This window comes from Microcaecilia unicolor, chromosome 10 (genome assembly GCF_901765095.1).
Source record: "Microcaecilia unicolor chromosome 10, aMicUni1.1, whole genome shotgun sequence".
Classification (NCBI taxonomy): Eukaryota; Metazoa; Chordata; class Amphibia; order Gymnophiona; family Siphonopidae; genus Microcaecilia; species Microcaecilia unicolor.
The window spans coordinates 182566414-182580056 of record NC_044040.1 but is presented as its reverse complement, the minus strand read 5'-3'; the positions used below and the strand labels follow the sequence as shown (position 1 = coordinate 182580056).

General features: G+C 42.3%; 1 protein-coding gene across 12 annotated transcripts in view; it reads right to left on the bottom strand.

The window, feature by feature from the left end:
• Window positions 1-379: 379 nt before the first annotated feature.
• MBNL1 (muscleblind like splicing regulator 1) overlaps window positions 380-13643 on the bottom strand; it is a 320658-nt gene continuing 307394 nt past the window's right edge. For all 12 annotated transcript variants that reach the window (XM_030216350.1, XM_030216347.1, XM_030216344.1 and 9 more), the window contains one exon: window positions 380-3118. The gene's annotated coding sequence lies outside the window, so the exon portion shown is untranslated. The remainder of the gene's footprint in view (window positions 3119-13643) is intronic.

Genomic DNA, 13643 nt, shown 5'->3' with positions numbered 1-13643 from the left:
GCACATCTGTCCTCCCAGCAGATGATACTATCAACTTGAATAGTATGCCAATTGAGCTATGTGAATCCAGGAAAAAAAAATGGCCAGATCATTTTTGAGTTTTTTGGATAGACGAATTAAAATTGAAACATTTTTATTCACCTGCTGAAAGGACAGGACCACTACAGCAGTTAAAAATAAACATATAACATCTATAGCTATGGTATACTGTTTGGTTTGCCTGTTCATGATTTAAGATTGTTGTCAAAATCAATACTTTTATTCTTTAAGATTTTCGTCTTGTCAACAAAAAACCACTTAAACTGTCAGAAATTGTTTTTACTAATATATATCCTGAATACATTTTCTTTTTTTTTTTTTTACTATTATTATTTTGATATTTTAAACATGCACTAGTTTTGAATAATGTAAGGAGATTTTGATCTATGGTTTCACCAATGGTTGAAGTAACTGTTCTATTTCTTTTCTTTTTGGCAATGATCTTCAGGCAGATTTGAACCCGGTGGTGTGTTGTCAGTCATGAGATCTTGGAAGAATGGTATAAATTTCTCCAGCTGAAAAATATCCTGGCAAACTACAAGCTGTCCACAGAAAAGCAAAGCAACTTTTTCAAAGGGGTACTATGGAGTGCTAACTCTGTGCCACTTTTGCAAGCAATTTTGCTCAGCCTGTCATTTTTTATTAGCCTTAACAAAAACTCCTTGTGATTATAGACATTTTTATTCAAAATAAGATCTTACTATTATACAGGTTTCTTTCTTTTTGACTATATACAGAAGTGCAAAAAGTCAACCTTCTCCCACTACTTTTCAACGTGCCGAATGGCAGCATAATCAACCTTCAAGAGTTTGCACACTCTAGAATTCTTGTTGCGTAAACTTTGAATATTTGGATTATCAACAAAAAGTCCCTTGATTTATTGATTATGCAGCTTATTTATAACAAGGCCTGATATTCAGGGATTTCAAAAATATTTAAACAATATTTTAACATTTGAAATGGATACAGTAGAAAATAAATTTTATTCTAATATCTAGGAACTAGATTTTCTTAAAATAACTAATTACAAACAAAATAATCATCAAAATATTACTCAATTGTCTGCCAGGACTGTTGCGATAGCAACAACTTAACTTCTTACTTAGCAATGATTATATAATTATAAGATATCCATATAAAAGGTCTTTGTTCTTTTAATGAAAACTAGACAAGAACGAACAATGACTGACATTCTTCTATTGAAATATTAATCAGTAAAATATAAATCATTTTGTTAACAATAATACGAATATTCATGACACTACATGTATATTCAAAACTGAGTATGTTATGAGGAAAAGTTTACTTTTTTACTTTTTTTTTGTATTTTAAAAAGTCATCATTAAAATCTAATAAAACAAAATTCTACAAACTTAAAACAGTATTCAACCTGTAATAGAAAATGAAGCCAACCTAATGTAAGAAATAAAAACTAACATTTCTAACAAGGAAAATAAGTAATATACTATGATGTAAGTAACCACAATAACATGTGAAGTCACCTATATTTTCTTAAACATGATTGAAATTACACTGGTATGGGTTCCAACCCGTAATGTAATCTAAGGCTTTAATAGATGTATAGTACAATCAAGAAAATCAATACATCGGTCTTACACTAGAGAGCAGTTCCCTTGAATGTAAAATCTTGCAGTAAACTTGGAAGTATGGAAAGTTCTAGAACGGAACTCCCGCTTCTTCCATTCCAATCTAGACTACTGGTGTTCTGGCCCCGACTTCAGCAATCTCTATAATTGCTGAAGAGGGCTAAACGTCTCTCTTCAACTACCTGCAAAATCTGAACCACAAAAAGGAATTCCTTTGGATGAACCCATGCTTCAAAAACTGAATGCACATCTATTATTTTCATTTTTAAAGGCTTTCTAAGGCTATAAGAAGTTAATTTAAAAGAAAAAACAAAAAAATATAAAATTCACTCCACGACTTATCCCACCCTTTTGCTATTTGAATATTTCCATTTTTCATATTTTGGTTTATCATGTATCTCTTGACAGTGCTTTTCTCTCTCATTTAGAGTCACTCAATTGATGAGTGACTTGGACGAAACATTTAAACAAAGTGAAACCCTTCACTCCAAAACATTTATAGTCTTTTGACTTTTGACAGAGGCTATAAATAGATGCAAAGTAGTCAGAGACTTGTGTTAGAGTGTCTCAGAAATGGCTTCTCCCTTTTCGTCTTTGATGCTCTATGCATAAATCTTACACTAAGGTGAATTTTTTTTTTAATATACCCAGCAGGTCTTTCTTCTGCCGTGTACTGATTATTTTAAAGCCAACTTCACCATCTCAGAGACAGCTTTGGCTTTGAAATTATCCTGGTGCCTTTTTTTGATACAGAAAACTGTGGTTCTGAAAATAATAACACTGCAAGAATATAATACTCTAATTTGATGTACAGTCTATGGCACTTCATGAGGTTCCTTAACACGGTATTTAAAGCCCATGATGTGCTTTAAAACATATGCAGCTGTGGTTCCACTTGGCACATTCATCTCTGTCAGATACCTCTTGTTCCACCTCTTATAGTCTATTACATTTAAAAAATATTACCTTTAAACAAAATCTACTGTGCATGCACGCTCCATCTAGAATGGCAACTTTAAATACAAGGTGCACCTTTTGTTTATTTGTAAACCTCAAAAGAAATACATTTACTTAAAAAAATCCGTATCTTGGTCTACAGACGTACCAATACATAATAGATTTATGATCACACCATAGTCTGTCTTTTCACAGTGCTATGAATATGTACGAAATGTGTATATTTCGAGATGCACGTATGCATATTTCTGTGCAAGAAAAGACAGACAATGTTGTCGATTTAGACACAGTTTTACCTCAGCACAGATATCTATTCAAGATACAAAGTATATAGGCAACAGTGTGTGCAATGGATTTTCCATGGGTTTGTCCTCTTGTCAGCATGCACTAGGTGGATGTCTTACTGCTGAGGGATTCTGTTGTGGTGGCTGTTGCTTGATGGTATATACATTATGGCTAATGACCTTGTCCTGTGCCCTCCCCACATACACTGCCCTTCTCTTCTTTAGTATGATCTATAGAAAAAAGGGAGACAAAATAGCACTCGTCACAATTATTAATTTTTTTTTTTTGAAATGCAATTCCAGTTTAAAATGCTGCATATAAGGATGAAATGAATAGGACTGTACATGGCAAAATATTTTGGTTTGGCTTTTTTCCCAATTCTTGGTGTTTTTTTTTTTCAGATTGATTTAATTTTTGCGTGGATCAGGAATTCTTTCAACCCAGTCCTCGGGACACAGCTAGTCTGATTTTCAGAATAGCCCCAATGGATATGCATGAGCTAGATTTGCTTGCACTATCTTCATTATATGCAAATGTATCTCATGCATATTCATTTCTAAATCCAGTACCAGTTCCACAATTTTCTTTCTATCACTCTCTTTTATTTATTCTTTACTAATAAAAAAGGCCCATTTCTGAGACCAATGAAACGGGCGCTAGCAAGGTTTTCATCGTAGTGTGTATGTTTGAGAGAGTGTGTGTGAGAGTGACTGTGTGAGAGAGAGAGACAGAGTGCATGTGCGAGTGTGTGTGTGACATAGAGTGAGGCTGTCTGTGTGAGAGTGTGTGTGTGAGAAAGAATGAGAGTGTGCGGCAGGGGGCCCCCTTCTGCCTCCTATGCCCCCCTGTCTTCCCTCTCCCCCTTCCTTCCCCTCCCCTCCCCCCTCCCAGCTTCAGGGTCGTGGCCCCCCCTCCCTCCGCCTTTGAGGGTCGTGGCCCTCTCTCCCACTGCCTCGTTCAAGCTCCCACGTTCTGGCTGGCTGGCTGCCTGGCTCGCTCCCTCCCTCCCTCCAACGTTCAGGCTGGCTGCCTGCCTTGTGATATAGAGTGAGGCTGTCTGTGTGAGAGTGTGGTGTGTGAGAATGAATGAGAGTGTGCGGCAGGGGCCCCCCGTCTTCCCTCTCCCCCTTCCTTCCCCTCCCCTTTTTCCTCCCCTCCCCCCTCCCAGCTTCAGGGTCGTGGCCCCCCTCCCTCCCTCAGCCTTTCAGGGTCATGGCCCTCTCTACCGCTGCCTCGTTCAAGCTGCCTCCCTCCCTCCCTCCCACGCTCTGGCTGGCTGGCTGGCTCCCTCCCTCCGACGTTCAGTCTGGCTGCTTGCCTGCCTCCCTCCCACGTTCAGGCAGGCTCGCTCCCTCCCTCCCACGTTCATGCTGCTTTCCTCCCTTGCTTCCTCCCAAGTGTCAGTGCTCCGCCCTCGTTGTCATCGCGTTGTGACGCGAGGGCGGGGCGATGGTAGTCCTCCCTTTCTTGCTGCTCGTTCGAGTTCGTGATGCGTCTGACGTCCCTTTTTTTCGCGTTTGAACGGGTGGGCGATGCTATTCGTTGAATGTACGTGCTCCGCCCTCGACATCATCACGTTGTGACGCGAGGGCGGGGCATACACTCATGGAGCAGCATCGATCTACACCGCCTCATTTTTAGAACGTTTGGAAAAGTGAGGCTTCAATAGAACGTTAGAGGTGCGTTTTATATAGAGAGATATGTTTGTACAATTTTAAAACGGTGCTTCATGCCTTATTGCTCTCTCATCCTACCATTCATTCACATAGAAAAAAAATTGTGTAACTGGTACTGGATTTAGTAATTATATTAATGTAACTAACGAAAAGATTAAGAAACTCATTAGTAAATAGAAGTCTATTCATTGGGGATATCCCGAAAATCTAACCAGCTAGCTGTGTCCCAAGGACTGGGATGAGACCCTCTGTCCTAGATGTATTATAACTTTTGTAAAAGCGCAAATCAAATCTACACATGTTGATCTACAGCTTAATGTATGCAGAAGCATTTTTGCATGTACAGAAACTTTTAAGTCGCCCTAGTGAATTAAATGTGCGCTAAAGAATACACATCTCTGGAAATTAATTGCGGGAAAGCAACTGATAAAACTTTAGTGTCTTAGATATCATAACATTAGAAGTAACAACAAGAAATAATGTTGAAATTTCATAAAGAAACAGAAAAACCTTTAGACTAAATATAAGGATCAGAAAATTCAGATTTTATTCTCTGCTTAGTTTCTTGAAAATAAGTTATTTTCAGAAATTGAAGAAAGAATAAGAAATACGTGCTATTTAATTTAAGGTTCTTTTCATTGAAATTCTGGCAAAAAACAAACAAACAAAAGTGATACAGGTGCAGACAATAAGCTTATTTCTAGAGCTGAAATAATGCCTTCTCAAAGCCTTTATCCACTGTAATATATACACATTTTATTATTCACTACTGTAATATATACACATTTTATTATCCACTACTAGTATTTCTCCAGTAATAAAGAATGTTCATATTTCTTGAAGTAATAAGTTCCATTTCTTACAAATGTTTATTTTATGTTCTGACATGTCAAAATTTTGAAGGTTGCTGCAACCAGTTTAGAGGGGTTAGACACCAAGGTGCATTATGACTATAAAATACATTATTTGCTCCTTAATGCATGTTAGAAGGCAATAATGTGCAATTCATTACTATAAGGTACTATGGGATACATAGCAATGAGATACAAAGCACCAAATCACTATGTAAATTGAATTACACAGCTTGTGGTGTTCCACAAGCTGCGTTATTCTTGGAAAAATAATGCCAGAAAAAAAACTGGCATTATTTTGCCTGGCCAGGAGCATTGGTCCACAAAGCTGACATCACCATCACAGCTTGACCGCTAGTGACAGTACCATGAGACTACCACTAGGTGTTGCTGGTACCATTTTGAACCCTGAGCCAACAGGGGCAAAAACAAGCTGGGTCATTCCTGCTCCAACCTCACTAGACCTCAGGGATTTTGGAAGATAGGCTTGGGAGAGGGGCATAGGACTGGGGGATCTTCATGGGTATTGGGATTTGATATTGGGGGAAGGGAAGGCAGCCTAATGCCTGGTTCCTTTAAGATGTGGCCTGGGAGCATCAGGACATGATTCAGAACTCAATGCTCCCTGTCACTATAAACAGTGCAGCTTGTGAGGTTCAGTGAGTAACCTGTGGTACTGAGATACTGAAGGTCTGTGCTTTAAAATCCCAACTTTTACTGTATCTAATAACGACCCCCCTTTTTATGAATTTGTTGTTATATTGTGTTCCCATATGAACATCGAGCTTTCACTGTCTCTTCCTCAGAAGAGAAAATTCCTAGATTATATAAGGAGCTCTTCAAAATGTGTGAGACAACTGGTTTCTTCAATCAAATGACTGGTTAATTTTCAACAATATCTAGTTTAAGGCATGGCTAAAAAGTATGTAACATAGTAGAAGACGGCAGAAAAAGACCTGCACGGTCCATCCAGTCTGCCCAACAAGATAAACTCATATGTGCTACTTTTTGTGTATACCCTACCTTGATTTGTACCTGTCCTCTTCAGGGCACAGACCGTATAAGTCTGGCCAGCACTATCCCCACCTCCCAACCACCAGCCCCGCCTCCCACCACTGGCTCTGCCACCCAATCTCGGCTAAGCTCCTGAGGATCCATTCCTTCTGAACAGGATTCCTTTATGTTTATCCCACGCATGTTTTAATTCCGTTACTGTTTTCATTTCCACCAACTCCCGCGGAAGGGCATTCCAAGCATCCACCACTCTCTCCATGAAGAAATACTTCCTGACATTTTTCTTGAGTCTGCCCCCTTCAATCTCATTTCATGTCCTCTAGTTCTATCGCCTTCCCCTCTCCGGAAAAGGTTTGTTTGCGATTAATACCTTTCAAATATTTGAACGTCTGTATCATATCACCCCTGTTTCTCCTTTCCTCCAGGGTGTATACATGTTCAGGTCAACAAGTCTCTCAACATAAATTAGAGCTTGATCTTTTCATTTTATGGGTAATTACAGATGTCTATCAGTCATCTATTTTTATCTCCATATTAAATAGTCTATTTACTAAGTTGTGTTATGATAAATTACATCCATTATGGCCAAATTAATGTATGTTAATAGGCAATAAGGTGTCTTATTTGCCAATAATGCAGCTTAGGACATAACATTTGCAGCCCATCAGTAAAAATCCATGAACTGTGGTGCATGTGTCAACCGCCTTGAATGACTGTTGCAGCAGTTAAGCATCTTACTGACAGTGTTCAATACACCATGTGCTTAAATAGTCAGAATACCCATGACCTGCCCCGACCCTCCCATGTGAACACTCCCTTCACAGTTACACAGTACAACACTTGGGAAGCAAGCTATAGAACAGTGCCTAAGTGCATTTACAGTCCGATGATCAATTCATTATGCTCTTCCGAAACAGAGCCCTAAAAGTAGCTCCAGAACAGCACGGGGAATTAACTCCCCAATGATCAATGCTAATAGCATGCTAATTTAGGCACGTTATTATTGTTGATCATCCGGGGGGGGGGGGGGGGGGGGAGTACGGGAGGACTGTGCCTGGGCATGTGCTCAGAAACAATCCTCCCGTGCTTGTTTGACAGGTCTGGGATGTAAAAAAACTGGCCCTGTCAAACATAGGAGATGGAGGTCTGTGGGACCCATGGACCCCCCCCCCCCCCCCCAATTGCTGAGGCTCTGGTGGCCTAGTGCCCCTGACACAACGGCATGGGTAGGCAGAGATCCGGTGGATCTCCAACCTGCTTAATCCCCCCAACACAAAAAAAAATATCTGGTGTCCTAGTGGGCTACAACCCCAACCCCTCTCACCTGCCCTGGTGGTCTAGCACCCCCCTCCCCCCGTACCTCTGTGTGATGGAGGGAGTAAGTAGCTCTCCCTCCTCTTCTAGCATCGCATCCAAAATGGCAGCATCCTACCCTGCTCAGTGCATCCTGGGATGCGTGGAGCGGGGCTTCCCTACCATATAAGGGAGTGGGTTTTTAGCCCACTGGACCACCAGGGTTTTTTTTTTAATTTTGGGAGTTAGGGGGGCTGGAGATCCACCAGATCTCCAGTCCCACTATGCCCTTGTGTTGGGGGGGGGGGGGGGGGATGGAGGTCCGCCAGATCTCCAGCCCCCGTGTCACTGTTTAGGAGGGTGGGGACCATTAGGACACCAGGGCTTCAGCAATTGGGGGATCTGGGGGTCCAGTGGACCCCCAGGACTGACAGTGACAGCCCGTGCTGTCCAGCATAGATGGGGGGAGGGGGGTGGAAGAGCCTTAACCCTAATGCCAACTCAGAGCTGGCTCTGATCATACGGGCAGAATATCGCAGAGCTCATTTAAATATAATTTAAATGAGGTGTGTGGTATTCTCTGCGCACTGGCGTCAGACGCCCTCTGATCATGGGCACTGTGTAAATGCGCCTGCATTTACTTTTGATCATCAGGGCCTTAGGTGCCTGACTGCCATTTCACCCCTATTTTGGCAGTTCATTAACTTGCACTGGACGCCATAAGTTTGTCGTCTAACATCTGGTACACTATACAGAATAAGGGGTTAAGTGGTAATGTACATGACAACTGTGATAATGTTTTGGTCAATTATTAAATTATATTAGGAACATTTTTATATTCTGCAAATACCGTAAAGTTCTATGTGGATTCCAAAATCAAGAGAGCCGAGCAATCCTTGGGATGGACATTGCAAAATAAGTAATAAAAATTGACAATTTACCTCCAAGTATTTTTTAAAATAGAAAGATTTTAATGCTTCCCGAAATGCTAAATAGTTTGTTAGCTTTCTAATTTGAAGAGGTAAAGAATTATGCACAGAAGTGGCGAAGTGGAGGGGCATTTTTGAAACGGACGTCCAAGTTTTGATGAGGACGTCCTCGCAAAACGTACCCCCATCCAGGGGCAAGGAAACCCGTATTTTTGAAACAAGATGGACGTCCACCTTTTGTTTCGATAATACGGTCAGGGATGCCCAAATCCTGAAATTTGGTCATCCTTAGAGTTGGTAGTCCCTAGACTTGGTCGTTTCTGATTTTCGGCAATAATGGAAACCAAGGAGTCCATCTCAGAAACGACCAAATCCAAGCCATTTGGTCATGGGAAGAGCCAGCATTTGTACTGCACTGGTCCCCCTGACATGCCAGGACACCAGCCGGGCACCCTAGGGGGCACTGCAGTGGACTTCATAAATTGCTCCCAGGTACATAGCTCCTTTACCTTCTGTGCTGAGCCTCCACAAGCCCCCCTAAAACCCACTACCCACAACTGTACACCACTACCATAGCCCTTATGGGTGAAGGGGGACACCTAGATATGGGTATAGTGGGTTTCTGGTGAGTTTTGGAGGGCTCGCTGTTTCCTCCATAAAAGTTGGGGCTGGGGCTGGGTCTGCCTGCCTAAAGTGCACTGCACCCACTAAAACTGCTCCAGGATCCTGCATACTGCTGTAATGGACCTGAGTATGACATCTGAGGCTGGCATAGAGGCTGGCAAAAAATATTTTAAAAGTTATTTTTTTAGTATGGGAGGGGGTTAGTGACCACTAGGGGAGTAAGGGGAGGTCATCCCTGATTCTCTCCGGTGGTCATCTGGTAATTTCGGGCACCTTTCTGTGCATTGGTCGTAAGAAAAACATGACCAGGTAACGTCATCCAAATGTTCATCAGGGACGTCCTTGTTTCTTTTGATTATGGGTCGAGGACGTCCAAGTGTTAGGCGCGCCCAAGTCCCACCTTCGCTACACCTCTGATACGCCCCCTTGAATTTTGGCCAGCCCTGCGACGGAAAGCAGTTGGGGATGTCCAAAATCGGCTTTCGATTATAACGATTTGGACGACCCTGGGAGAAGGACGCCCATCTTCCGATTTATGTCGAAAGATGGGTGTCCTTCTCTTTTGAAAATGAGCCCAATAGTCATGTAAATGAGTTCTTATAAAATACCGACTGGCACAAAAGTATTCACTTTCAAAGGATGGCACGCACAGTGGTGGTGTTTGGGTGGATAGTGGATGGAGTATGCAAGTAGCTGCTAAGATAAGTAAGGGCTTTGACCTGATCCCCCTTTATAAAATTACATCCATAAAGCCTAATTTTGTTTAAAGAGAGGTCAAAGTTGGGATGTTCAAGCTTTGTACTGGATGGTGGATCTCTATGTGTAAACAGTGACTTTTTGAAATTGTCCTTTCCAAGTATATGCAAGCTGCATATGGAAATTCCACTATTTATTCATGGAGATGCTTGTGAAATACCCCCCCCCCCCCCCCCCCCACACACACACAGTTACGTAAGTGTCTTTATAAACTGAGTGGGAATAAATCCCCTCTTGCACTAGTAATCTAGGCAATGTTTTACATGTTAAGGAGCAGCACTGACTGCCAGAGCTTACAAGGGTCCTGGCTGATATTCAGTTATGTGGGCTCTGGCTGAACATCGGCAGGGACTTGCATAACCTTTTTCTTAAAATATTTGCCCCCTTGAGCCTGCCTCCTTGCTTCCTCTTTCCCCCCCAAGCCCACCACCATTCTTAACCCCCCCCCCCCCCCCCAGCCAACATCTCCCCAATAGTCTGGGTGGTTCCCACTCGGGCCTACCTGTAGCCCTGGTGGTTCAGTGAGGGACAGGCAAGCTCTGCAGGACTCCTAGGAACCTGCTTGTCCTTAATGACTAAAAATATAATATTGAAGCATCATCCCCTACTGGCAGCTTAGAGGGAACAGTGGCAGCCAGTAGACGCTATTCAGTGGCACTGTTGCCAAATATAGGCAGTTGGGTGGCTCACCATGATTTAAGCAGGCTGGAGCTTCTCCTGACTACTTAGCCCATTAGTTAAATTGCTCTAAATCTTGTCTGGTAGGCATGTAACTTGGCACACTATGAGGGGCATAATCGAAAGGGGTGCCAAGTTAAGTGACTTGAACCAGCCACCTCTGGATGTCAAGACTGGTGCTCTAACCACTAGGCCACTCCTCCACTCCATGTGTGGCTGGAGCTGGGATGGACCTGGACGTTATCTGCAGAGCAGCAATTTTTAGCTGGATAATTTTATGACAGCAATTGAGCCGCCCCAAAGTTACCTGGCTAGCTATCTGGAGAGTGGGTTGACTATTACATCTTTCCGTACAGCTTATACTGACTGCACTGATAGATAAGCAGCACTGGGGGGTGCCACTCAACAGCAGTGAGTAATTTAAATGCTGCGGCCAGCAATTAAGAACCCCCCCCCCCCCACACACATGTGCACAATTCGCGTATTAGGCAGAATGTCTTTGTATGAGGAAATTCAGTTATGCATGTGGAGTTAACTTCCCTAACTTAAGCATGCCCATGAGAATGACTCTCTCTATACAGGTGAATGTATGTGTATTGTGAAATATGTGCATGTTTTGCCTAGACTATGGGAAACATTCAAATAGTCAGCTCTACCATGTTATTTCCTCAGCTACACGGGTACACTTTTGTGAAAACCGAGGGATCGATATTCAGTGACACTTATGCAGGTAGGAATTTCAACGCTGGTATTCAGGCACAGCCCAGTACTGAATATCTGGGTATAAAACACCTGCAGTGATTGGCGTTTAAAACATAATGACAGTCACAGGATAAATTTCAAGTCTTTTTCCTGTTAAATTAAATAAAATTCACAAACTATCATAAATTACCCATTCTCACAGGAGCCAGTTCTTCAAAATCATTGGGGGTGTTAAACCCAACAGAAATTATCTCTCCCTGGACACAGTCAAGGAGTTCTGTCCAATACTAGGGGTGTTCAAGTGGAGGAGTAGCCTAGTGGTTCGTACAGTGGACTTTGATTGTGGGGAACTGAGTTCAATTCCCACTGCAGCTCCTTGTGACTCTGGGCAAGTCACTTAACCCTCCATTGCCCCTGGTACAAAATAAGTGCCTGAATATATGTAAACCGCTTTGAATGTAGTTGCAAAAACCCCAGAAAGGCAGTATATCAAGTCCCATTTCCCTTTCCCTCACAGAGCTGGCTCTTATGCCCATGCTGTACCTTCAAACATAATCAGAATAAATCTCTGCCAGGGCTGTAGCCTTGTGAGCCTTCCTTCACAAGCACCTGGTGTTTTTTGCTCATTTCTGTCTCCCCCTTTCCCTTTCCTGTCTAGCCTTAAGACTACAGTGGAGGAGTGAAGGCATAATCTAGTGGAGTGGAGGAGTGGTTAGAGCACCGGTCTTGCAATCCAGAGGTGGCCGGTTCAAATCCCACTGCTGCTCCTTGTGATCTTCGGCAAGTCACCTAACCCTCCATTGCCTCATGTACAAACTTAGATTGTGAGCCCTCCTGGGACAAAGAAATATCCAGAGTACCTGAATGTAACTCACCTTGAGCTACTACTGAAAAAGGTGTGAGCAAAATTTCAATAAATAAAATAATACTACAGTGCCAGAGCACATCTTCCTCCAGGACAAAGTATGCATGTATCCTCAGTTTGACCATTAGATGGCACCACTGTACAATGATTGGGTCTTCCTTTTCTAGAGCTCTAGAAACTGTTTCAGCAGTAACTCCAGCTTCTTGCTACAATTCAAGAATCTAAAACCGAGGTGGAGGGGGGATTAGATGAACCACCACTGAGCCACGAAGGTGGTATTGAACAACCTTTTCTGTACTTTTAGTTCTGTGAACTCTCCTTCCCAGTGGACAAAAGCCAGTGACGGTGCTGTCCTTGTACTTAGCCAGTTCACTTTCACGGCTACTTGTGATGTAGCAGGGAGGTGGTGCTTGCCAGGTGTGAACATATTTTTTTCTCTGTGATATTCTGAAGTGTTACAGCACAAATGATTTGGATCAAAACTCTCAAAACAAAAACAAAAAAGTTAACGTTAATATATCTCGCAACAGCAAAATATTTTTAAGCAGCAGACAAGTGGCAAAGGGCGAGAGAAATGAAAAAGCTAAAAGGCTAATGAGCTGCACCTGGAACCAAGAGTCAAGTGAGACATCTGGCAGTGTAAGCCGAGCATGATAATCTTAACATGATCTCCCTGGCCATATGCCTTGAAAATAAAATATAACAAATCCAGAATATTTAGAATCTCTGAAATTCTGGCAGCCTGTGCCGAAAAGGCGCCAGAGACATTCTTCTACAACTAATTCCAAAGCAGTAGAGGTACTCAAAACCAGTTCTGCATTAATTATTTTTATTTTTTTAATCTGCTGAATCCATACAGGTTGGAAGTAATAGTCTCTAGTATTTTCTGAGCAAAGCAGCCTCGACAAATCACAGAATGTGAAAGAACTAGAATTTGGAAAAGAGAGGTGTTACCTGATATCCTTGATAGACTGGAGTTAGAAGCATGGAGGAAAAAAAGAGTTTGCATATTGTCTTTTGCTGTAGTATGGATTTTGAGTTGTGAGTTGCTTGCCATACACTTCCAATGAAAAGGCCAGTTTGCTGGATAAATACTTATTTACCCAGCTGAAAATGGCTTCTTTCTGTCCAGCTAGAAGTGCATGGGCATCAATCCTGGCATGACACACTATTCCATACACGTTGCTGATCCCGGAACGCCTGTTATAGAATACAATTCAGTGGGCCAGCCCTCACCTTCATTGCACTGTAGAGTTTTGCTCTCCACTCTCTGACTAGCACGTGTGTTAGACTCCTTGGTCTGTGTTTCAGGATGGGTTGGGTGGGTCACTGATATCACCATGGATTCCTGGCGCCCGACGTGACGC